General features: G+C 47.0%; 1 protein-coding gene and 1 long non-coding RNA gene across 2 annotated transcripts in view; both read left to right on the top strand.

Moving 5' to 3' along the window:
* The window catches only part of LOC142068393 (putative ATP-dependent RNA helicase DDX10), a 226,684-nt gene that overhangs the window by 54,783 nt on the left and 146,829 nt on the right, over nucleotides 1-25,072 (top strand). The window lies entirely within an intron of this gene.
* Nucleotides 20,223-22,779, top strand: LOC142070369 (uncharacterized). The gene is made up of 3 exons (XR_012666323.1): nucleotides 20,223-20,297; nucleotides 21,407-21,472; nucleotides 22,306-22,779. It is a non-coding gene; the product is annotated as an uncharacterized LOC142070369 (long non-coding RNA).

The following is a 25,072-nucleotide window of genomic DNA, read 5'->3' on the forward strand; positions in this document are numbered from 1 at the left end:
CAGGAAACAGAACACAGCAGCAGACATCAAACAGCATGCAATGTGGTAGACAGCTCCCATCAGACAGTCTACAGAAGACATGACGTACACAGGCCCAGGTTCATCTCTCATGTAACTCCTTTGTCTTCAATCACTCAGAGGTGAATCTGGTCCCTGGCACTTCCATTAGACATGTAATTCCTTCGCTCCATGGAGGTCGGGTGTTTTGGAGAGGGATTTTAGTAACAATTAAACCTGTTTAAGAGGAACTTTTGGGAGGGATTTTCTGGTACTAACTCTGTCCATTCCCCTGCTCTGCCAACAGCTACTAGAGACATGGCTCCATTCAGAGAAGGAGTGGGAGAGAGAAAGGGCCTTGCAGGCCACCATCCAGCTGCTGACTGCCTATCAAGAGACAGTTCATAGCACAGTGAGTATAGCCTTCCTCTTCCTTCAGCTGACTTCCCTGCTTATATCCGATCTGACACTCAATGCAAATGCATGAAAAAAGCTTCCAGGGCAGCAGCTGGGATCTCAAAGTGACTAAGATCCCTCTGCTTCTATAAGAGAGAGGTTTACACAACAATGCTGTGACCACACTCCGGGCAGACTGCAAGAAGTAGAGGGCAGACGATCCCCCAAACTGATGGCTTATTCTAGAATTACATGCACCAAGTCAACAGCAAAAGAGCTTCCACCCTAGTTAACAAAATGCCAAACACGGTCCCCTTTTGGCATTCCAGACCTAGGCTCCCATCTAAACAGCCCAGTCTAATATAGTGAGGGGTTACTGAAAACCTGATTCACCATATGTGAGGTTCACCCATCATAAAGGACCAGATGCTTATCCCCAGGTCAAGGTGAATCTCAGGTCTTTCCCAAATAGCATGCTGCCAGCCAATCCTTGATAACGAAATTGAAGATTTCTTCTTAAAAGAAAGAAGAGAGTTACAAATGGTTAAAAGATCAATATCCATACAAGTGACTGTCAATGTTCATAGTTCAGGATCTCATCAGTGATGGAATAAACTGCTGGCTTGTACAAGTCTCTCTGGAATCATCCCAACAGATCAGAATCCAAAGGCAGCTTAGATGTAAAGACTGTTAGTTTTTCCATGCATTTTCCAGGTTCTTTCAAATGATGATTTGGAAGCTCTCTGTCCTATGGCTTACACTTTCCCTGTTCAAAGTTTCAGCAGACTAGAGATGACAGGATGAGGCCCGAGCCTTCTCTTTTCTAGCTATTCTAGCAGGCTGACAAGCCTACCTCACAAAAATGGTTCCAGCAGGACCTTCCCCCGAGAAAGACTAGGCAATGCAGATCGCCTCCTGTACTTTGCTTTGAAGCTAATCTTCTATTTCCTGTGCATACACAGTAAACTAGTTACTCATTCGCATAAGGTGATTAGCCGTTCTTCCATTATAACACAGAGAGTTAAGCTGAAGACAATGTAGAAAGTATTAGTTTCCTGCAGTATCTTACATCTTTGATTTTAAGGTTAACTGAACACCTTGCACACATAATGAAGACTTGAAAGGAAATGAGCATCGACAAGCTAATTTGGTTACATTGTGAAGAAGTGAGCTGTAGCTCACGAAAGCTCATGCTCAAATAAATTGGTTAGTCTCTAAGGTGCCACAAGTACTCCTTTTCTTTTTGCGAATACAGACTAACACGGCTGTTCCTCTAAAACCTGTCATTGTGAAACTTCTAACCGCGTATAGATCAACAAAGACAAATAGACTTAGCATCTATTGTTCATTTTTGAATGAGTTGAGGATTGCTAGTCTAATCCATCTCTTTGAAATTCACATGCAAGTGAACTGTCTTGATACAGTGGAAGTGCCTCTTGTTAAGTTATTATGGGTCATACACAGGTTGCCTGGTCTGCCAGTGTCACAAATTCATTCTTGGTTCTTATGCTCCCAGGGTGGTAAAGGAAAATTTCTATTTAACCAGCTAAGAACATAAAACATAAGAATGGCTAACCTGCCTCCCGCAAAAGAATGGTTCATCTGGCCCAGTATCCTGTCTTCTGACTGCATTGTGTGAAGATATGCTTCCTTTGGTTTGTTTTAAACCTGCTGCCTATTAATTTCATTGGGGGGCCTCTTGGTCTTGTGTTAGGTGAAGGGCTAAATAACACTTCCTTATTGACTTTCTCTACACCAGTCATGATTTTATAGACCTCTAGCATATTCCCTCTGAGTCGTCTCTTTTCCAAGCTGAAACGTCGCTCTTTTTTTAATCTCCCTTGGGTGAGAAGTTATCCCATAGGCCTAATTTTTGTTGCTCTTCTCCGTATTTCTTCCCATTCTAACGCATCTTTTTTGAGATGAGATGACCAAAACTGCACGCAGTATTCAAGGTGTGGGGGTCCTGTAGATTCCTATCGTGGCATAATGATATTTGCTGTCTTCTTATCGATCCCTTTCCTAAGGGTTCCTAACATGTTGTTAGCTTTTTTGACTGCATGTTGAGCGGATGCTTTCAGAGAACTGTACACAATGACTCTGAGGTCTCTTTCTTGAGTGATAACAGCTAATTTAGACCCCATCCATTTCTATGTACAATTGGGATTATGTTTTCCAATGTGCATTACCCAGTACAGTACAGGAATCAGGGGCACAATGTTACCAGATGTGCCTGTTACTTTGGGGTAGGCTCATTGATTAGGGTTACTCTTCTTGGGGGGGGGGGTCTGTAATTCTATTAATGTGCTGCTTATGTCACTTGTGTGTTCATATGGAGCTCTACTCCTTCCTTCTGCAAGTGCCCTCCCAATGGAGCGACCCTGCAGGACCTCGGTTCCCCAGGGCTGGGTTCCTCCAGCCCTAGAACTAGATGAACACGCACGCACGTACGCTCACACTAGCAGAGCAAGTCTGAGCGGACCAGGTCAATCAGCACTCTCCAGCTGATCCTCTCATATGTCCCTGTACTCAATGGGCTGGGTTAAGCAGCACTTTCAGCTGCTCCCCTCTTATGTGCCCCAAGTTTAACACATCCCTATCCCACTTCCACATTACAATTGTACTGGTAGTAACCCACTTCATGAGCAAACCCCACAGTATTTTTGGGCGCTACCGGGACCTTTAGCTTAGGTAAAAGAAGGGTTGCTGCAGAGTAAATGGGGGAAGCGGAAAATACAGAGTGAAATTTGGAGAGCGAGAGAGAGGGAGAGAGAAGCAACCAGCTGAACCATAAAAGTTATTTATTGAATAATAGTGATAACTACACAAGGAGGGCTAAACAAACATAATGGTTACATTTGAAAGGTTAATACCTGAGGAAGAAAAGAAAACGGAGGGGCGAGGGGGGGGGGGAATCTCATCCACTCCATGAGGCTTGAACTGGGTGGGGTTCTGAATTGGTCTGGAATTGGTCTGAATTGGACTAGAATTGGTCTGATAATTGCTGAGCTAGGTGTGTGCAGGCATAGGTTCATTAGCATCTGGAGCAGGGATTCCCATGATGCAATGCGTCCCTGCTTTTCTGGTCCCAGAGTTCAGTGCGGTTCTCTGTTCCTCATTCTTCATGCTAATTCCTATCCCATCTTTCATGCAGATGAGGCTAGGGGAGTTGTCTCTGTTCTTCATTCTGTATGCAAATGGAGATGTCTTAATCTTGTCACCTTTCTCAGGAGGGGTCTAGGTGTGTCTCCCAACACCCTTCATTGTTCTCTGCAAGCCTTTTCTCTGATGGGTTTTGGTTCAAACAGAGACTGGTGGGGGCGGGGGGTGTCTTTCATGAGTCAGACAGGCTAGATACTGTGCCCTGGTTCCACAAAAAACACAGAGCTGACTGGTCTGAACAATAAGGATGGCAAGTGAAGTCTAGTCCAATTGGAGACCATTCATTCTTTGTTCTTCGTTCTTTTTTCATTAGACTCAGGGAACTTTTGATCAGTTTGGATCTCTGATTGGACTAATAGCACCATACAGCTGTGATTCGCTGGCCACGTCCCGTCAGTGGGTGGTTGACTGTATCAGCTGCCTTCTCTGTATACAAGGTGAGGAGACCATTAGCAGGTATAAGGAATTCTTCACCTTCTTTCACTGTTGTAATGTCCATTTGTCTGCCTATCTAGTTCTTTCTGTCCTGTCTGTTGTTGCTTAGATAACAGAATGGTGCGCATCTTGTAAATACCTCATTAGAAGAGAAGATTCTGATGTGTAAAGAGCCTAGCACACTTTTGGGAACTGTACAACTAATAAATGGTCTGCATACAGGTAGATAAGGGCTAAAATCCTTAGGGCTTGTCTACACAGGGACAGTAAGGAAAGTTAATCCAAATGAACTAAAGGTGTACATTTCAAGTGCATGAGGTAAATGGCATTAAACACATGTGTGGATGCTCTGATTCTGAATTAAAATGGGCCTTATTAATTGTAGTGAATTCCATGAATGAAACTAACCTGAATGAAGGCCACTTTAATTCTAAATCAGTGTGTCCCCACAGGTGTTGAATGAAGTTTAACGAATGCATTTTGAAAATGAATGGGGATTAGCTTTCTTGAATATCTCCATGGAGACAAGCCCTTGGTACTAAACATTTTCATTCTCTTTACCCTGCCACTGGCTGGACTGGAGGGGTTTCCTGGAATAATTCTGTAAACAAAAAGTTCTTCCAGCAGCCCTCTGCCATGAGCACTCCGAGCGACTGGAGTAAGTAGAGGCCATTTTTCCCCTTTGTGAAAGAGTAGGATATTCTTTTCACCTAATGGTTAGATGTTAAGGGATAGAGCTTGGTTATCGTTTAAGGCCATTTCCAATGAGGGTGACCAGACAGCAAATGTGAAACCTCGGGACAGGGGGTGGGGGGTAAGAGGAGTCTATCTAAGAAAAAGACCCCAAAATGGGGACTGTCCCTATAAAATTGGGACCCCTGGTCATCCTATTTCCAATGATTCTTAATAAGTCCTAAAAACAGTGTTGGTGATTCAGAAACAGAATAAGGGACTCCAACCTTTGAATGTACAACATAGTAATCCCAGCATTGTTTAGAAGTGACTGATGATGAGCCTGGGTTTCTTGCCAAAGTTTTTTGTCTATCCCCATCTCTTTTACAAGGAGAGTTTGGTGGAGGGATTCACCTCTAAACTGGAACCTCTGATCTACCTGCATGAGTTGTACTTGAATAGGAGCTTAGATGTAAATAGTGAGAGCAGAGAGACTACTGAAACCAGACACACACACAAAGCTGCTCCAAGCTGAATACAGTGCTTGTTCAATCCTGGATCATTCACAATAACATACCACTACTGTTAACATTCAGACATTTTAGGGTGTAATCCCGACTCCATTCCAGTCAACAGGAGTTTTGCCATTGACTTGAGTGGGGCCAAGATTTTACACTATGCTGATGACAACATAGCACATGGATCCTCCCGTATGAAGATCCATGCAGTAGGGGTTCAGTTTCCTTAATCGTTACAGTACTTTTTCTCCTTTTCTCCACTCCAGGCCAGTCCATAAACCTGGGCTCAGCAGAGGAGGAGCTGAGATGTCTCCGTGAAGGACTAACAGCTCCAGACCCCGAGGCTCTGTTTCAGGCATCTTCCAAAATGGCCAGGGTAACTGACTCAAAAAGCTTGTGCGGATGTGCGAGTGACCGGGCACCGTTCATTTGACATTTGCTCTTTCATGATGCCTTTCCGTACTCGGAGGGAGCTCTGGGAGTGGGGCGTTGGCTGCTAGTAACCAGCAAGATGCTTTTCATAGATGTGTGCTCTGAATGCCACGTAAAAACCAGATTCCACAGAACGTTGCACGCCCATGAAAATGCGCACGCGGATGCACACGCATGTACCTATCCAGCAGGGCCGGCTCTTGCTTTCTCACTGATCCAGAGCAGTGAAGCACAAAAAATAATGAAATAAAAGAGCCCCCATGCCGCCCTAAGATTGGCCGGAACACCGCCCCTTGCAATCTGCCGCCCCAAGCACGAGCTTCCTCGGCGGGTGCCTGGAGCCGGCCCTGCCATCCAGCCACCCAGGAGAAAAACTGTGTTAGTGGAACATCAAGCTGAGAAACCACCCAGGATTCATTCCGTCACCTTGTGGGTTTGCCTTCGCCGATATTTGTGTGCATGCCTCTCTTGACTGACTTCTATATGCTGTAAAAAGATGCAGTGTATGTAAGAGACTACAAAGGGAAACTTACCTCCTGCCTATCCAGTACAATGTTGTGCTAACTATGCAACAGAGTCTTTGCCTCTAACCTGATATGATAAGTGTAGAATACAAAAATGTAGTCTATAGACTAGAGAGAGAATTGTAATCCCAAATGGCGAGCTAGACAGGAGGCTAATTCACCATTTGCTGATGCAGGTATATCTTTTTTTCCATTTGTAAAAGTGCTGGAGTCAAATATCATTGCGGTCTCTCCTGTTTTTGATTTGTTCCCAGGTTGTTAGTGAGTACTTTCCCTCCGAACAGGCCACAGACTTTATTGCGGCCACATTGGGTGGTCTGCTGTCTGCTAGCCCCACCTGTGCCACGGCAGCTGGACTATGGATGAAGATCATCCTGAAGGAGTGTGGAGATGCCATGCTGGACAAGGTAAAACTGGGAACTGGAGAGCTTTTCTGCCTAAACTCTAGGCTTTTTGATCTTTGCCCTCATGTGTAAGGAAGAAAAATCTTGCTGTTTCTCCCCCTCGGACATAGAGTCGATTCCATCTCTGTTCCTACCCTAAGATAGGCAATGGCAGAATCAATAGCAGTAGACCGAGATAATCCAAGGGAAAAGGAAGATGGTTGGTTCTTTATTGGTCTAGCTTGTTGCCACAGTATTCAGCCAAGAAAGGCTTGAGAAAACAGACTCTGGGGAAAAGACAAGAAGACAGAATGACTGGCACTTGGAGGCCTCCAGGTCTTAGGAGGCCTATGGCTAAGGGCTACATGGATTAAAAAGAGCACTGGGCTATTGCCACCCTCTTGCCAGGTTTCTGAGCCTGGCCTCCAGCCCGAGCAGGAACAGCTCCACTTTTAGCCCCATCGTGCAAGCCCCACAGGCCCAGGTTGACCTGAGCTCTGAAACTCAATGCTGTGGGATTTTTTTGCTGTGTAGACCTACCCTTTAAGAAGAGAAGGAAGGAGGGAGAAAACTCTAGTGTCTTTGGGATCCACTATTTATATGCCTTATTCTGGAGCCCAGTACATCAGGGCTAGATGAAAGGAGCACTCCACAAATCTTCTAACAAGGCTGGTGAAAGGCCTCAGGACAGGGAACCCTCGCAGCAGAACTGCCATGTTTGCACAGTGTTTTGAAGATGTGAAGGGCTAGGAATGAATATGAGAGGTAGTCACCTGTTCAGAGTCCCAGGCATTTACACACTGTCTTTAAAGCACTTGCATATTTTGTGCTTGTGGTTGTTGATGAGCTCTGCATTCTTCGAGGCAAATGGTCAGATTTGGCTGCTTAAATCACAGCTGCAAAATCTGGGCAAGCAAAGCTGCCTTTTGTGCATGTGAACTGGTTTGTGTAATGCATAGCTGGGCACCACCACATTAAATTACCTGGTATGTCTATGTGTGTGTCAGTGTTAATTTTTACAGCCGTGTGTGGGCAATTTGTGTGGGTTCAAGTTACGCAGACGTATTTGAACATTTGCTTCTTGAAGTGAGGCATTTCTAAAAAAGCAGCAAATGGCTAAATAAAGGTTTTGATTCTGTAGAGTGAATGGAGAGAAAGAAAAGGGGACATTTCTTTCTGGTTTTGTTCCTTCCAGGTGCCAGATATCCTGGCTATACTATATCGCCACATGCCTACTATCCAGGAGGGCAGCTTGAGGCAGTTCCTGGTGGAGGCAGTGTCCATTCTAGCTCACCATCACCAAGAGGCAGTGATCTCCAGCCTCCTCAGCAAACGTCTGCCGATGGACAGGTATATACCGCTACCTATTGCATTCATCTTGGTAAAACATGGATCCCACAGCTTTACTAGGAGATGTAGGGCTTCATTTAAGCCGCAAACAGTTTGGGATCATTCCTAAGGGTTAATAGCCTGGCTCTTTCTGCAGGAAGGTCCAAGAACATGTTAAGGTGGGGTGCGGAGAGAAATTAAGTGTCACTCTGTTTCCATTCATGAATAGCTGCTTTGACATCCTAAAGATCTATCTTTACTGGTATAACTGGAGTGTATTGTTGGAAACATCTACCTCTCTAGATGCCTGAATTGAGCTCACTCTGGAAATGAGCAGTGGCTGTTGGTTTCCTGGTAGCATGACAGCTTCAGGTGCAAATCCCTGGCTGATTGCAAAGACTAGGGCCAATATTATCATCAGACCTCTGCTTGGTATCAGTGAGGGTGTGGCTGCTAGAGCAGAGTTGCCATCCTTGGTACTTAAAAGTGGACTGGAAGCAGATCCATCATTTCATTTCAAGATCCCTAACTGAGGTATCAGTTATCAGTGCTGGAATCTAAGACCATAAGAACAGCCATACTGGGTCAGACCAAAAGGCCATCTAGCCCAGTAGTCTGTCTTGCGACCGTGACCAGTGCCACATGCCCCAGAGGAAATGAACACAACAGGTCATTGTCAAGTGATCCATCCCCTGTTGCCCAGTCCCAGCTTCTGGCAAACAGAGGGTAGGGACGCCATTTGTGAAGGGGACCTAGGATGGCCAAGAACATTCCTTCTCATAGTTGTATGTCCATCTAGTAGGAATCTGGCTTTTCCTTCATCCACTTGCCTTCCAAACCCTAGATCTTTGGGAGCCACATGCTCATGATTCCATATTGACTGGGAAGTGGAGAAAACAGGAAGTGAGGTTGGCGCTCTGTGTCCTGTCCTTCTGAAGTCTAGTATTAATGGTTAGGCTGCAGGAGGACTAGGTCACTTAACTTAGTTCTGTAACTGGAAACTCAATATTTAAACATGAGGAGCATTAAAGGAGGACAGGACTCCTAACTCTCTCATCATAGGCAAGGAGAACATTTGGTCTTTGCTAAAATAAGACACATTCAGGGTGAGCCACAAAAGTGTCCAGGGCTCACCTGTAACTTCTGTTAAACTGCAGTGACACCGCTGAGCAGTGGAGATCTCTGGGGGGAGACCCCTTGCTTGCCACTCAAGTCCTACGAGCCCTAATAGAGAAGATAAAGACTCCAACAAGAACAGAAGGCAGCATCACCTCAGAGACCGAAATGGACAGGCATTTGGCAGCTGCTGAACCTCTCTTAGTAAGTTAGATGGCAGACACGTCTTTCAGGCTTTCCTGTGCCCTGCGATAATCCTGCTGATGGAAAGCTGGAAGTGTGGTATAATATTGCTGTGTGGGCACTTCTCCTCTGATGGACTGTTTCCCTGAGTCCAGCTCTGCTGCCTGTGGAACAAATACGGCAGCTTTAGATACGTTACTGATTTACTTAATACTATCTGGCCATTAGAAAGTCTTTGGAGCAGGTTTCTTTGCAAATCTTCCTTTGGACTCACAGCATGCCTTGGGAGGTCATACACATTTGTACAGATGTGGGAAAGTGAGCCACGAGTTAAGCAAGTTGCTCGCTGTCATTCAAGTTACTGGCAGAAGGGAGAATTTCGTACAGCAGATATCAGACGGGGAGAGAGGGTGTGATGGTTTTGGGAAGAGATCTCCTTTTTTACCATGCTCTCCTTTCAGGCAACATGTGCCATCTTTGAGGTGGTGTCAGCCCTGCAGTCGAGCAAAGCTGTGCGGGAACTGCTCCCAGAGTTGTTTCCTCTTCTCCTGCAGCAGGTCAGCCAAACCCTCGGACAAAAGCTGCCTTTGCCAACGAGAAGCAGCCCGAGAGAAATCCGAAAAGGGCTACAACTTCCTGAGGGCAACCCTTGCCGGTAATTAGAAGGAAGGGAGAGAAACCAAGAGAATTCCAGTAGAGTTGTGTGACGCTCCCGAGGAGTTCCCAGGGTTATGAGGCACCTTACCACCACGTGCCCTTCGAGTGAGGAAGTCTTGTCTGTGCCTGCTGTGGGTCAGTTCCCTGAAACGACCAGGCTCTGGCAAAACAAACCCTGCCACCCAGGCCTCCTCAGACCTCAGTCTCTTTGTACAGGTTAATGACAGGCACACACCCACCCCCGAGTCCTCTGACCATTCCGTATGGTGTCCAGCCCTTTATCCACTGAACTCCCACAGAATTGTCAGGCCTGCTGTTCCCAGTGGAACAGTACACACCCGTTTATTACTTCTACTTTAGACTCTGTACTCGATACTTAGACTCTGTACTGCAAAACACACAGCACTTAGATATATTTCTAGTGAAAACAAGAAGGGAGATTATCAAAGAACAGAGATTCCAGTGACCGTCAGTAAGAATGCAAGCAAAAAATGGTTACATTTCAAATGAAATCATAACCTGCTCCTAGAAACTAAACTTAACCAACAGGTTAACCTCCTGTCTAAAGATGTTTCTCACCCAAAGTTCTCAACCAAGCCTGATCGCGACCCCTCTTTCATGAAGCAAACTCACGGTCCATCTACTTCCTAAGTGAAAGATGTCCCCCAAATAGACTAGAGCAAACCTTTGATGTGTACCCCAAAATTGGGTCCCCACCCCCTGTCTACTTCCTGCTACTTTTCTTTCTTTAAAGTTCTCACAGTCCTTCTCAACTGAATGTACATTAAGCATGTAGGGTTCACATGTAAACAAACAGATGGATAAACATTTCTTGCCTGAAAGAAAACCATTTTGTCACCTTTCCTGGTGACTAGTCCCGAGACACAGATCCTAAGCATGTAATTTTCAATGCATATCCATGACTCTTTACACAGCATCTGTACATGCGTTTCACAATGATATTGGTGACATGGGCTTTTATTTGAGACTCATGGGGCAATCTTTTAGTGAACTAGAATGTACGTACCAGGTCCCTCGGCACCCACTCTGTGCCCCTCGCCAGTTAACACTAAGATTCCTGAGTCCTCAGTTGACTTCAGCTCTGGTAGCACATTAATGTACATTTCCCACCAATCTCACAACATGATTAGTTTCTCTTCTTGTTGTGTTTCTTTATTCCATGGCAACAAGGTGCTCAAATTACAGACTTCATGGTTTTATAATGTCTCTGAATTTTCCTAGGAAACCAGGATCTCAGCTCTGTTCACGGATGGGCAGCAGGTATCAAATAAACATAAGGAAGTACTACTTCACACAACACACGGTCAACCTGTGGAACTCATTGCCAAGGGATGTTGTGAAGGCCAAAAGTATAACTGGGCTTTTTTAAAAAAAAGAATTAGATAAGTTCATGGAGAACAGGTCCATCAATGGCTATTCGGCAAGATGGTCAGGGATGCAACCCCAAGCTCTGGGTGTCCCTAGGCCTCTGACCGCCAGAAACTGAGACTGGACAACAGGGATTGGATCATTTCATGATTGCCCTGTTCTGTTCATTCCTGCTGAAGAAGCTGGCATTGACCACTGTTGGAAGAGAGTGTACTGGACTAGATGGACCATTGGACTGGCCCAGTAAGGCTGATCTTAGGTAGTGGCCACAGTGGGTCAGGTTTTCAAGATGGGTGCCTCAGTTTTGTCCACAAAACTTGAATTTGTTCAGATGGATGGGTACCTAGCTATGTGATTGCTGGCGCTGCAGACACTAGTATATATTCTGCTCATGCTGTTGGCCCATGTGCAGGCCCATTTTAGGTACCTATATGTGACGGGGTGGTAGGCTGTGCCCCGGCCTCTTCCATGGACACAGACTGCTCCGAGTCCCTCCAAAGTGTTCTAGGGATGCCTGCTCCTGAGATCCTGGTGGTAAGGGCTCTGATGACTGTTTGACCCCAACGGATGATCTTAAGTCACCTTTACGCTTGACCTTTGTTTTCTTTCTCCTCCCTCTTGTCTATACTTTCGTGTCTAGGTTTCTCCAGCCCCTTTACATATATTTCCTCTTTACCTGGCCCTTCAGGTTTTATTTCCACCCTCCTGGGCCTCCATACCTGCCTTGGTGTCCCTGTTAGAAAGGGATTCCAGTCCATGCCCAGTAGAAGGCAGTGGGGCAATCCATCCACTACCGCTACATGTTTCTGCCTAAACTTCCCCTTAATATTCAGGGTCCTTAAAATTGGGCAGAATTTATCGTCCCCATGGACACTGGGCAGAATTTCTTGTCCCCATGGACCTGGTATTCAGTTTTGATCCTACCTCTGGGAAGTATCCAGTGGGGTTTCACTAACTCCTGCCTGATTAGCAAACAGGATGAAGCTGTGTCCATTAGTCCCTTTGGTGGCTCCTCCCTACCCAGACCGATACGGTAGGTACTTTCTTTTTTCTTTCCTGCCTGGGAGTCTTGTCCCAACCACAAAACTGGGCAAACCCACAGTCCATTTTAGGACAGTCTCTTTTTAGATGTCCTTCACGTCCATGTCGGAAGCACACTGTAGGCCAAGCTCCCACTACAGTTCCTTGAGGCTCCTCCCTCTTCTTCTTGCTCCCCTTCCCAGCTGTAAGCACTCTGGTCCTTCTCAGATCTAGTCCCTTAAACCACTGACTCACTCTGGGAATGTCCGCCTCTGTAAATTCCTCTCACTTTAACTGTGGGGTCCAGATGAACTGGCTGGCGCCACAGAACCCATCCTCGGATATGCTCAGGGAGACTCTGAAGAAACTTCCAGAATCATGCAAACCATGATCTCCCCCACAGTCTGAGTATCTGGCCTTACCAATGAGTGGCCCAATCTTTTAATTCCTGTCCAAATGCACAGAGGCATAATCCCTCAATCCATCTTTCAACTCTACATTTCTGGCAGTACATTTCTGGACAGGCCCCACCTCGTCCAGCATGGCTGCCTTAATCATGTCATAATCGCTTGCCTGCTCATCACTAAAAGCCCTGTATGTGCTTCCCCGGTTAAATAGGGTGTCAGTTGAAGGGCCCACATTGTTCTGTCCCTAGGAGGTCTCACTGCTGCTCCTTGAAGAGTAACCAAAAACACATTGGGGTTGTTCGCAGGTCCCATTTTACAGTCTGATCTCCTGTGCCTGGTTTCCATTTCCTGTCACGGGACTCACCAAACTTTGGAGGAGTTGTTGCCAGACCTGGGTTTGCTCCCGTATAAATTCCTGACGGCTCTTTTGCTGTTAAACCTACCAGGCAAGGAAAGGCTGTTTTTCTGCCTGGTGGGATTGTTGGAAGGTCTGTCGGGTCTTCTACACCAGTGGTCTCCAAATTGGGGTGCGCGGGATGATCCCGGGGGGAGCATGGCATTAGTAGCGCCGCCGGACAGCACTCTGCCGTTTTTTTCCTTCGGCGGCAGCTCTGCACGTCCAAGGCTGGTGCTCCCCTTTGGCGGCCCGCCTGCGGCAGGTCTTCCATCGGTGGCGCGTCTGCGGCAGGTCACCCTGGGGGTGCGTGAGCCAAAACGTTTGGAGACCACTGTTCTACACCAGCAGTTCTCAGCCGGGCCGGTTTTAGCGGGTCTGCCAAGCAAGGTTGGCTTTAGACTAGCTGGGGCTCAGGGCAGAAAGCTGAAGCTTTGAGCCCAGCCGGGCTGGAGCCCTGAGGCCCAACACCTGCACTAAAGCCCCGAGCCCCTGCACCCTGTGGGGTTAAAATCCGGAGCCAGGAGCCCCAAACTCTGATGCCTGGCAGGGCAGAGGCCTGGAACTGGGCCATGGAGTATTTCTAGCATGTTGAGGGTGGGGGGAGGCTCAGAAACAGAAAGGTTGAGAACCCCTGTTCCACACTTCTCTTTGCTGCTTCATCACTTGTTTCAGTGTTCCCTCCATCACCGGACTGCCAAACCTCTACACTGGCTTCTCCAACAGGCTCTCCATTTGCATAGATAACAGGGAAATCCCTGATGAGCCCCCAGCTGTGACAGAGAGGGGTGTTGCACCCCCACATCTTCCACAAACACAGACCGTGTTGAGACTTTTTTCCTTCTAAGCACCAACATATAGTCTATTTAATCCCCCTACCAATACATAGCACCTTTATATTGTATCTCAACTTTCTAAACTCTTCTCCAAAAGTCGGGTGGGGGGTAAGGTGTTTCCACTCAGAGACCTCACTTTGTCAGGCTCTCCTAGCTTTTTGTCTTTCTGTTTCTCTTAGGGTGACCAGACAGCAAGTGTGAAAAATCAGGACGGGGGTAGGGCTGTGGGGTGGGGGGGAGGGAATAGGCACCTGTATAAGATAAAGCCCCAAATATCAGGACATCTGGTCACCCAAGTTTCTTTCTCTGTCTGTTCCCCTCAAAGGGCTCCTGCCCATGTCCTTTTACAGTTTCCCTGTTAATGGAATGATTGGTTCCTTGACTCACTAGCCCCAATCTGACCTTGTAATCAGGTACACCTCTCTCCAATTAGGCCTTCTGTGAGGAACGGAATTAGGAGGAATAGTGACCAGAGTGCTGACTCAAGTGCAAACCCTCAGCACTCTGTCACCTCATATCTGGAGATATGACCCCAGAATGTCCATTAGTGATCACCACACTCGATGCCCCCTGTTTCTGGGTCCTGATCATTACCTTTTCCACATCACTTTACTCTGCTAGTGCCCATAGTCCTTGCAGAAAGAGAAAAAGGACTGCAAAATTTTGTCCCTAGCAAAACTAGTCCTATGAGATGTATGAGACTGAAACTTACCTCCCAGCATCAAGTCCTTCCAGGGACACTGGTGTCCAGGACATTGCCAATGGATGAACTGCCGATTGAACAGCAGACCTGAGAAGTAGCCGGGGCTTCCTGACTCTCTGTTCAAGCTGCACCTTCCTCCTGATTGCTGCAGTTCTGTGCCTCTCTTTCCCCAGGCTTTCTATCAAAGCATTCGAGTCTGTGCTTTTCAAGGGTGGGAATGAGAGACTGGTGAGAGCGCTCAGGAAGCAGAGAACTTGGATTCTTCTGGAAAACCCCAAGACTCACCATGAGGGAGTGTGTCTGCTGGTGAGGTAAGAGATCTAGGAGGCATCATTTTATCCTTGGGAATCAGTAGCCAATAGAGTGGCTGAGAGGGAACCTCCCGTTTATAGCTTTGTGGGTGGGGGGAGGGGTGGGGTGTCTTGGGTGGAAACACACAGCTCCCACTCCTAGATATCAGAGCTGTCTGCTCAGAGCAGCTGAGTTTTTTTGAAGTGTGCAAACTAGCCCATGAGCGGTTTCTTTTGTCTTCCAGTCTTCTGCTAAGATCTGGACTCATAACACCTGAGATCATACAGAGCCTCCTCCGCTGGGTGAATTCCCCCACAGAAAACCACCGAGTCACCAGCACAGCTTTCCTTGCCCAGGTAAGACACAGGGCTCTGAAGAGTAGTTTCACCATTAGACTGTTGTCTGCCTTTCTTTCGGGAGTTGTACAGTTCTGTTCATAGGAGTAATTGTCATTTTAGACAGTAGAATAGGTCCTCTTTTATATGGAAACCTCACCAGGAACTTCACGATACCTTTCTGAGTCCTTCTCTCTCTGTGGTTTTTATTGCCGTCATTGCCTATACTAGCTACACAACCACAGGTGCTGGCTGAGAGAGATACGGACAGAGTTTGGATGACTGGACCTCTTCTGCCAAGTCCTAGTGCTGATCCTAACCAACAGCTCCTGATTTTGGTTTCGCTCAGCAGATCTTCTGAATGAACCTAGTGTCCTAATACTACCCACCAAGCAACCTACAACTACATTAATGTCTATCTTAGGTTCTCATTACTCTAGTATCTGAGTACCTCCAAACTCTTTAATGTCTGTATCCCCACCACACTCCTGCGAGGTAGGGAAGGACTATGTTTCCTATTTTACAGGCAGGGAACTGATGCACAGAAGGGCTAAGTGACTTGCCCAAGGTCACACAGGAAGTCTTTGAGGGAGCAGAAAATGGAACCTGGGTCTCCTAAGTCCTAGGCTAGTGTGATACCTGCCGCAGCATCCTCCCTTTCCACAGCCTTCCTCCAACATCTGCATCATATTTCCCACTTCATGAAAGCAGCCAATCCAAGCCCATGAGGCTCGGCTAAAAGGAGCTGAAGGGCCTTAGCAGGTCAGTTCCTGGCAGGAACTGGAGGGGCAAGAAAGGGCGCTGCTCTCTGGCCACAGAAATTCAGGGGACAGCCAGAGTTTGATTCTGGCAGGCTTTACTTAAGCTGTGTTTTCAGGAAGAGAGTCCTGAAGAACTTTAACCCTGAGGTGAGGGTGAAGCTAAAAGTGGCTGGTAGGAAGAAGCGACAATGAACTGAAATCAAGCAGTGCCTAGCTCCTGTTTATAGGATCCATGGTTTGGAACCCAGAGTTAGGGGCAGGCCCAGGTTCCCCTACCACCAACAGTGGCATAAGCCCCATGGAGGGGACAATGCTAATGGAGAGCTTGAACAAAGGGCAGAATGTAAAGGACCCAGAGTTGGGGCTGGAGACCCAAGTGAGGGCAATGGGATTGTTCTGGACTGCCCCAGAAGGGGTTCATTTGGACTTTGGGACTCAGCCAGAGGCCTGAGCCACAGAAGGCTCACTGAGGACGGCTGGCAGGGTGCACCGGGGTGAGAAAAGGACTGTGATACCATACCCAGCCACTAAGAGGCTCTCAAGAGGTGAGTGGATCCCTATTCTAGTGCCCAAAAGGAAAGCTCCATGTTTTGTAGACCTTTCTCATTTGTGTGGAATGCTAAAGTTACAGTGGATTATGTGGCAAGTATCAGAGGGGTAGCCATATTTGTCTGTATCCTCAAGACTGGGGCTGTAGGAGGACTCCTTGTTGTTTTTAGCGTATGACATGTCTGCTCAAATTCTATTCCCAATCTTACTGATCCTATTGGGGTAATGGACAGGTTGATTTTCTTTCAGCTAATGAGTGATCCCATGCTCAGGGAGAAGAAGTTCCTTAAGCCAGTCTTACGCATCTTGGAAGAAAGGTCACATGATAGGAACAGCATTGTCCGGCAGATGGCTGTAAGAGGCCTGGGAAATTTAGTCTATGGGGCGCCTGAGAAGGTAAGAGAGAATACTGACTAGAATGCAGCATAACTAGAGAAACCAAGGGAAATAGTTCTTCAGAGTTTACAGAGGCTGCACACAATGCACTAGGCCAAATTCTGCTCTCTCACATACCCGAGTAACCTCTTTGCAGTCAATACAGGGCAAGCTAGATCCTTTGCTAAGCTGGGCATAAGCAAACAATCTGTGCACTTTAATATGACCATGTGTAAATGTCTCCATCTAGGAATAAAAAATGCAGGCCTTACTTACAGGATGAGAGACTCTATCCCAAGAAGCAATGATGCTGAAAACCACTTGAGTCATGGCAGAGAATCAGTTGAACATAAGGTGTCCCAATGCGAAGGTGTGGTCAAAAGGGCTGAAATGATCCTTAGAGGCATAAAGAGAGGAATCTTGAATAAGAGTAAAGAAGTTCTTTTCCCTCTGAATATGACGCTCATGTGAGCACTGCTGGAATGCTGTGTCCAGATCAGGTCTCCACAATTCTAGAAGGATGCTGATAAATTAGAGAGGATTCAGAGAAGAGTCACAAGAATTCTCAAAGGATTGGAAAAGATACCTCTAGTGATAGACTCAAGGAGCTCAATCTATTTAGCCTTACAAAGAGAAGGTTAAGGAGTGACTTGAGGACAGTCTATAACTACTCACATGGGGAACACATTTTGAGAATGGGTTCTTCCCATTAGCAAACAAAGGTATAAGAAGATTCAATGGGGGAAAATGAAACTAGACTAATTCAGACTGGTAATAAGGCATTGATTTTTAATGGTAATTTTAATTAACCATTGGAACAATTTACCAAGGGTTGTAGTGGATTCTCTGTCACTAGCAATTTTAAAATCAAGATTGAACGTTTTTCTAAAAGATACACTCTAGTTCCAACAGAGACTATTTCGGGGAAGTTCAGTGTTATGCAGGAGGTCAGGCCGGATAATCACAAGGGTTCCTTTTGGCCTTGGAATCTAAGTAACTAGGAATCTAATGATAGGATGACACAGGTGTATTATGGCACCAAGTTTGGCTCATTGCAGCTCGAACCTGGTCTGAAATATAGCTATAGGTCTCCGGGGGTGGGAGGGGGAGATGAAATTCCCACAGCTTCATAACTGCTAAAGAAAACGTATTAGAAGTGTGATCAGTGATCAGTGTTCTTTAATGTCCTATTTTTGTCCAGGTGAAAAAGCACAAGAAGTTTCTTATGGTCATACTGATCAGGGCCTTAAGTGACCCTTTCAGTTCTGAAGTCATTGGCGAGAGCATGAAAGCAGTGGCCAAAGTCCTGAAGGAGCTGAAAGAGAAGGACATAGGTTCTTCCTTCAGAGACCTCACCCAACAGATCCGGACCTACTTTGACAATGTATGTGACCAGAACTCTCCAGCCCCAGTTCAAGCGATCTTGATTAGACTCCATTTACTCCCTGGGCATTGCTCATGTCAGAGTGAAGAGATGTTTCGGCCCCAGGGAAGAGAGGTGTTTTACGGAGGAGGAGAACATTAGGAGGATGGGGATGACATCCCTGCTCCCACAGTCTCCCCCTTCTGTTCTTCTTTCTTGCCACTGAGAACCTCAAAGGAAGTCTGAATACTAGATTAGATAGCTAGATAACCATGAAAAGGGGGTTCCAAGGTACAATAGAGAGTGTTGGGCCTGCTCTATACCATTTTTTTGTGAGAGGGTTGGAATGATTCCGTTTTTGCAGAGAATTTTGAGATTTCAAATTTTGGTTTTGTTCCAATTTGTGGGACTCCCTCTCCCCAAACTTCAAAACTCTTTGTGAAACGGAATTACTATTCTCAACCGAGCTCTATTGAAAGCCTTGGGTCCGGGCAGTCTGCTCTCGGCGCTGGGAACCTAGGTGCTGGGAACCCAGGAAACTGTGGGAGCTAGAAGTGCCAGGGAGTTGCAAATTTGAGAGCCAGGGTCCCAGACGCTGTGGGTTTGGAAGCCCACAATCCCAGTCAGCCTGCTAGATCGGCTTCCAAGGAGCTGAATGGGTGCACTGTCAAGACAGCAGGCAGGTTTCTAAGGACCTCTGCCTGGCTTCTGGAGGAATTTCATCAAAATGGAACTGTCGCTAAAATAGTTTGATGAATCAGCAAACTCAAATCAAAAATTCGTTCATGAAAGTGTTTCCGACTAGCTATAGTTGGAATCCCTCAACTTTAGCATAGAAGAGATGGCTGTGCGAGGTACGTGATGTGATTGTCCCTTAGTTACTAACTTGTGGGTCTTTCTTGGCTGTAGGAGGACGATGCTCTTCGTTTATTGTCCTTTGTCCTATTTGGCATCCTGGCCCGCGTGAGCAAAAGAAAATGGAAGGGCTATTTCGCCGAGCAGGTTAGACAGAGCTGGGTCACACTTCTGCTGCACCTGCAAGACCCGAACCCCAGGGTTTCAGTGGTAAGACCGAGAGTGACTTATTTACTAAGCCAAAGGAATCTTCCTCCCAATGCCAGGGGAGATCTGCTATTCCTGCCTGCTGTGGAGGCCCAAATTCTCCCCTCAGTTCATTGCCCTCCTGCTGAGTCAGTTCCCGCCAGGTTGCTCCATGGCTGCCTCACCAGAATCCAAGATAGGTCATGGGTCTGAGCCCAACAGCTCTCTATTCCTGTCTGTCTCTGCACCCCAGGCCCCTGCCTCCCCAGAACAGAAGAGAGACCTGGTGAAGCAGCTTTCATAGGTAGATCTGTTCCAAAAAGACATTGATGCTACCTCCAGGTTGCAGTGGAAGCTCTCCCCTCTATTAGTCATTCCTGCATGTTTTCTGCCAATTACATCCAGATGAATCCCTTTTTATCCTGGAATAGATGAGCAGGCAAGCAGATGAGTTCCCTTTGAATGACCATAGCACTCAGTAGGGAACAATTAAATGGTGTGACACGCTTTCTTTTTTTCAGGAATGCAGAGCTACGTTTCACCTCTGTGTCCCATTTTTGGGACTGAAGAGGCTCCAAACTGCAGTGAATGAACACCTTGATAGCACAGCTGAGCTGAAGCCTGAGGAGCTCCAGGTGGACATTTGCAGACACCTTGTGAGTGAGCTGTTGAAGTGTCTGAGATTCTTGACTGGAGTGGCGTGTGGTGGTGTAGAGATGTGTGATGGGTAATGGAAATAACGGTCAGAGTGGGATATATGACTGAGGGTGATGGAAAATGTAAATCTGCCAGAGATCCCCATTTTTCCCACGTCCACCCAGTCACCTGTTCTTTCTCTGATTTACCTGTGGCTCGTAAAAGCATGTGCTGGCAGTCAAAGGGCACTTCTAGCCAGAGAGAGCTCATGTGTCCCTGATTTCCTCTAGGCCAAAGAGAATGCCGAGCTGCTGGAGAACTTGTACAAAAGCACCATCACGTACTTCTGTAGCAGCTGGGAAGAGATGCGGGCAGTTGCAGCCAAGTTAGCTGGTGAGAGATGATGCCCAGTGTCCCTTTTGGTATTCCCATTGAGGGAGAGAGAAGAAAATCCCACTGTGCAGCACTGAGCTGCCATTAATCTCTCTGTGCCTCAGCTTCCCATACATAAATGGGGATGTTAATATCCCTACCTCTCCAGTGTGGTGGTCGGAGGAAATCATGACTTGCTATAAAGTGCTTTGGGATTGTTGCAGGGAAAGCATGGTGCAGTCATTTAGTAGTAAAGGCTGGGACACTGTCTCGTAGGGCACGTTTACACTTGGAGCTGGGGGTCTAATTCCCAGCTTGATGAGACATACCCGCACTAGCCCTGAGTGCTAAAAATAGAGAGTAGCTGCGATGGCAGGAGCAGCAGGAAGTTTAAGCACCCCAAGTATGATCCCATCCAAACCCCAAAGTCGATTCTCAAGGTGGCTAGCTCCTCCCACTGCTCGTGCTGCTTTACCTACATTCTAATTTTAGCATGCAAGCGCTGTTCGAGCTAGAGTGGGCCTGTCCCATTGAACTGGGAGTGATCTCCCTCGCTCAAAGTGCAGACCCACCCACAGTGTTGCTCAGTGCTCTTCACTACTACTTCATCATTGGGAGGCATGCAGCCCACCTGCCCTCAGCGCCTGCTGTTTCAGGTTCCTGGCCACACCACCTTGTCAAGGAGGCAAAAGGTTCCTCCGCTTTGGCCCTGTGCCCTCTTCTCCCAAGCATACCCAGGTGAGACAGGCAGGCGTTGTGCCCTAAGTCTCACCTATCAGTCACCTTGTGGGATCCCTGCTTAGAACTCACTTATTCCTGGCCCCAGTCCTTTGCTCAGACCACTAGACCAAGACACTAGCTTAGTATGTCTCCAATGACTGACAGCAGTGGCAAGAGGAACACAAACTCTTTAAAGCAAATGGGTTTTGTGTAAACATTCTTAAAAATAAAAAGTCTTTCTCATTCTCTTCAGTGTGGACTCTAAACTGCACGAGCATCCTCTTGCCCACAGCTCACCCTTAGGCCCACAGTAGGAGAGGCCAAAGACCTGTCTAGGGGCTGCTAATATCACTTTGCACTCAACAAGGGAAGGTTTTATTGTTGTTGTTTGTTTTCCATTGTGTATTTAGGCATCATCCTGGAACACACAGACAGGCAGCGTATGAAATGGCTGGACCTGGAACATCTGCTGATGTGTAAGTAATAAATACAGCTGAAGTTCTGCTCATCCGTGAGTTCTAAAGGAATTTAGCTGACAAGCAGCTGTAACCGATAGCACTGGTGCAAAGTGCATCAGCCACACGTCAAAGGACAAATTCACTCTTGCCCAGTAGAAAGTCAGCTTTAATTTCCCCTGAAGGAGGAAGCTGCAGAGGGTGTGATGTGAGTCCGTGCATCTCCTGGTTGTCCTGGCAAGGCCCCCTCCGCAGCCAGTGCTATCGACTCTTTGGGCTTTATTGGCTCTCTGTGGACTCCCCAGGTGAGGAGAAATTGTAGCCACTTTCTGCTACCCCAAATTTCCCACCAGCAATTTTTCTTCCAGTAGGTGCCCTGCATCCTGCACAAAGCAGCTTGGACCTGGCCTCTGTTCAATTCCAGGGTTATTGGAGCTCAGACAGTGGCTCCTGAATAGAGATGGAAAATAAACTTAAAAGTGGAAGCTATTGAAACAATGGACCTTCTTCCATTTACAGCAGAGTGGATGACTTTCTGGTCGAGTCAGGGTCTCCCCGCTTGTTGGGAGCATGGAAGGGAGCCAATGGAGGAAGCTCAAGCTTTCTTTGTATTGGAGAGCTTCTGTAGAGTGGTATTCAGAGGTAGTAAGTCTCCAGCTATTTCCGGCACAGGTGACAATATGAAAAGTGAGGCATATTCATCTCTCATGTATTTTCCACCCCAATAGAAGGACTGAGGCTAGTTTCACATTTTACCATGTGATCATTCTGCTCTGGTACTTCAAGATTCTGTGATCACGCTTAGCTGTGATTTGACAGTCTGTATACTAACATGTTGTCCTGTGTCATTTCAGCTCTCCAGGTCCTCAAGAAAGACCCAAGTCCCTCTGTCCAGCTGGTGGCAACGGAGGTCATAAGTGACATCTGTCCTGGCCGAGTGCTTGGGGACTGAAGCGGAAGGGACACAAACAGAAGAAGGCGCTCCAGTAGTATAAGGGCCCTACCGTCAATCAAACAATTAACCCCACCCTTGGCCCTCGTAAGCCTTGCCCACCGGTCACTGGAAGTCCCAAGCCATGAGGTATTACTTCCAGGGTCAAGGCGGACAAATGACCGGAAGCAAGGTGTGTCATGTGACCCCTCTAAGAACTCCTCCCATTGTCCTCTACCAATCGGGATGGGTTTCGCCCTGATAGGAATGCCCCAAGAGAAGATTTGACCAATCAGGGGGAGTTCCGGGGCAGGATGACCTGTCTGGAAGTGGTTCGTGTGACCCCTCTAAGAATTCCTCCCACCACCCTCTACCAATCAGGAGGGGTTTCAGCCACTGGAAACCACCCAGAGAGGAGGTTTGACCAATCATGGGGAGTTCCGGGGTGGGGTGATCTGTCTGGAAGTGGTTTGCGTGACCCCTCTAAGAATTCCTCCCACCGCCCTCTACCAATCAGGAGGGGTTTCAGCCACTGGAAACCACCCAGAGAGGAGGTTTGACCAATCATGGGGAGTTCCGGGGTGGGGTGACCCGTCTGGAAGTGCTTCGTGTGACCCCTCTAAGAACTCCTCCCACCATCTTCTACCAATCGCGATGGGTTTCGGCTGCAGAGGACCTCCCCGAGACGAGATTTGACCAAAATGGGGCAGGTTCTCGGATTGGGTGAACCATCCAGAAGAGGGTCATGTGACCCCTCTGAGAACTCCTCCCAACGCCCTCTGCCAATCAGAGTGCAGCACCATCACCCCATAAGTCCCAGCGCTGGGCAGAGGAAGCCATCTCTTACCAAGAAGACATGTTTTAGAAATTGTGGAAAGGCTGAGAGGAAACGTGGACTCCTTCACCACCCCCGTGAGACCTTCAGATTTTGTTTTAGCTCCAAGGACCTTTGGAGTTGTGTGGAGAAAGCGCTACAGCAGTGACAGTTCCGAGGAGGGCCCTTTGACTCAACCGTTGATGGCTACGTCGGAACCTGACCCCAAAATCCAAACCTTTGTGAGGCACCCCAGTGAGTGTGACAGCCTCTCATTGTCCATGCCCTAAAGTTGGAAGGCGATTGTGGCTTGGGGGAGTCACAAGGTGAACGGGAAAGATGGCGCTCAGGTAAATGAATGATTAAGAAGCGACTGTCAATCATGGGGGTGTAATGGGGTTGGGAATCGACCTGGCATTGCATAAATCTAAAAACAGGCAGTGGGGTGCTTACACTGTTTTTTGTCTGAAAATCTCTCAACAGCTCGACGATGCCTTTCTAGAGGCCTTTGAGAAGTTGCACATCGGTAGCCCTGTGGGAGTAAATCCATCGCGCATCAGCTGTTTTTGCTCCTGTCTGAGACCCAGATCTCAAGAGGAAAATCCAGAAAAGGACAAAAATGGAAGAATGAACCAGCTCAGACTCCCTCATGGTAGGGGTCATGGCGTCCTTTGTTTCAGGCGGCTGTAAAAGATTGTGTTAAACCAGGCGATTAATAAAACTTATTTAAATGTGTCAGAATGAACGTGTCCCCCTCCATACTTGTGTTCGTAAAAGACGGTCCCAGGAAGAGTCATGTCTCCACAGACGGCTCTGTTAAAGAAAATCTGTTAAACCCCCAGGAAAGTTGGGGGCTTTGACGGGGTCAATCTTCTTTTTCAAGTGGCCAAAAAGCATCATAAAACTTTAAATAGAAGACAGGTAGGAGCTTGGCTTTCACACCAGGATGCTTACACTTTACACAAACCAGCTCGAATACATTTTAAAAGAACCAAGACCGTTCTTTCAGATGTGGACGCGCAATGGCAGGCAGATTTGGTCCGTATGCACTGGTTCTCCAAACACAACAGCGGTTTTAAGTACATCTTAACAGTGATAGACGTTCTATCCAAATATGCCTGGGCCTTAGGCCTAAAAGACAAGATGAGTGGTGAGGTATCCAAGGCCTTTAAAGCTATTTTTAGCCAAGGTCGCGTGCCTCAAAAATGACAAACTAATCGGTGGAAAGAATTTTGAAACAGACCTTTCAGCAGATTGTTGAAATGGCACAGCGTTAACGCTTTTTGTTACTGATAATGAAGTCAAAGCAGGGGTTGTGGAGCGATTTAATAGAACTTGAAAAAGATGCGGAGGATGTGGCGATATTTTACAGCCCATAACGCCTTTCGCCACCTTGACCTGTTACCTGACTTTATGAAGAGTTACAACCAGAGCTTTTACAGAACTCTACGTACCAGACCCGCTGATGTTAACCCTTCCAATTCTCTGAAGATATGGAAACTGGTTGATAGAGATGGTTTTAAAATAAAACCGGTTGTTGCCCCTTTTAGAAAAGGCGACCACGTGAGACTCTCTCTAAAACCAAAGGAGCTTTTGAAAAAGGTTGTGAACAGACGTTTACCAATGAGATATTTATAGTGGATGAAGCCTTAACCAGGAGCCAGAGACCTGTATACCGATTAAAAGATTACGAGGGTGAGACAGTTACTGGATCTTTTTACCCTGAAGATTTACAAAAAGTAAACCCCAAAGGAGACAGGATTTGCCGGATCGAAAAAGTTCTAGCGGAGAAAGGAAAAGGGAGAAAAAAGCAGCTACTGGTGAAATGGTTTGCCGGGGGGACGGGGACGATAAGTTTACCAGCTGGGTGGAAGCT

The sequence above is a fragment of the Caretta caretta genome, chromosome 28 (genome assembly GCF_965140235.1).
Source record: "Caretta caretta isolate rCarCar2 chromosome 28, rCarCar1.hap1, whole genome shotgun sequence".
Classification (NCBI taxonomy): Eukaryota; Metazoa; Chordata; order Testudines; family Cheloniidae; genus Caretta; species Caretta caretta.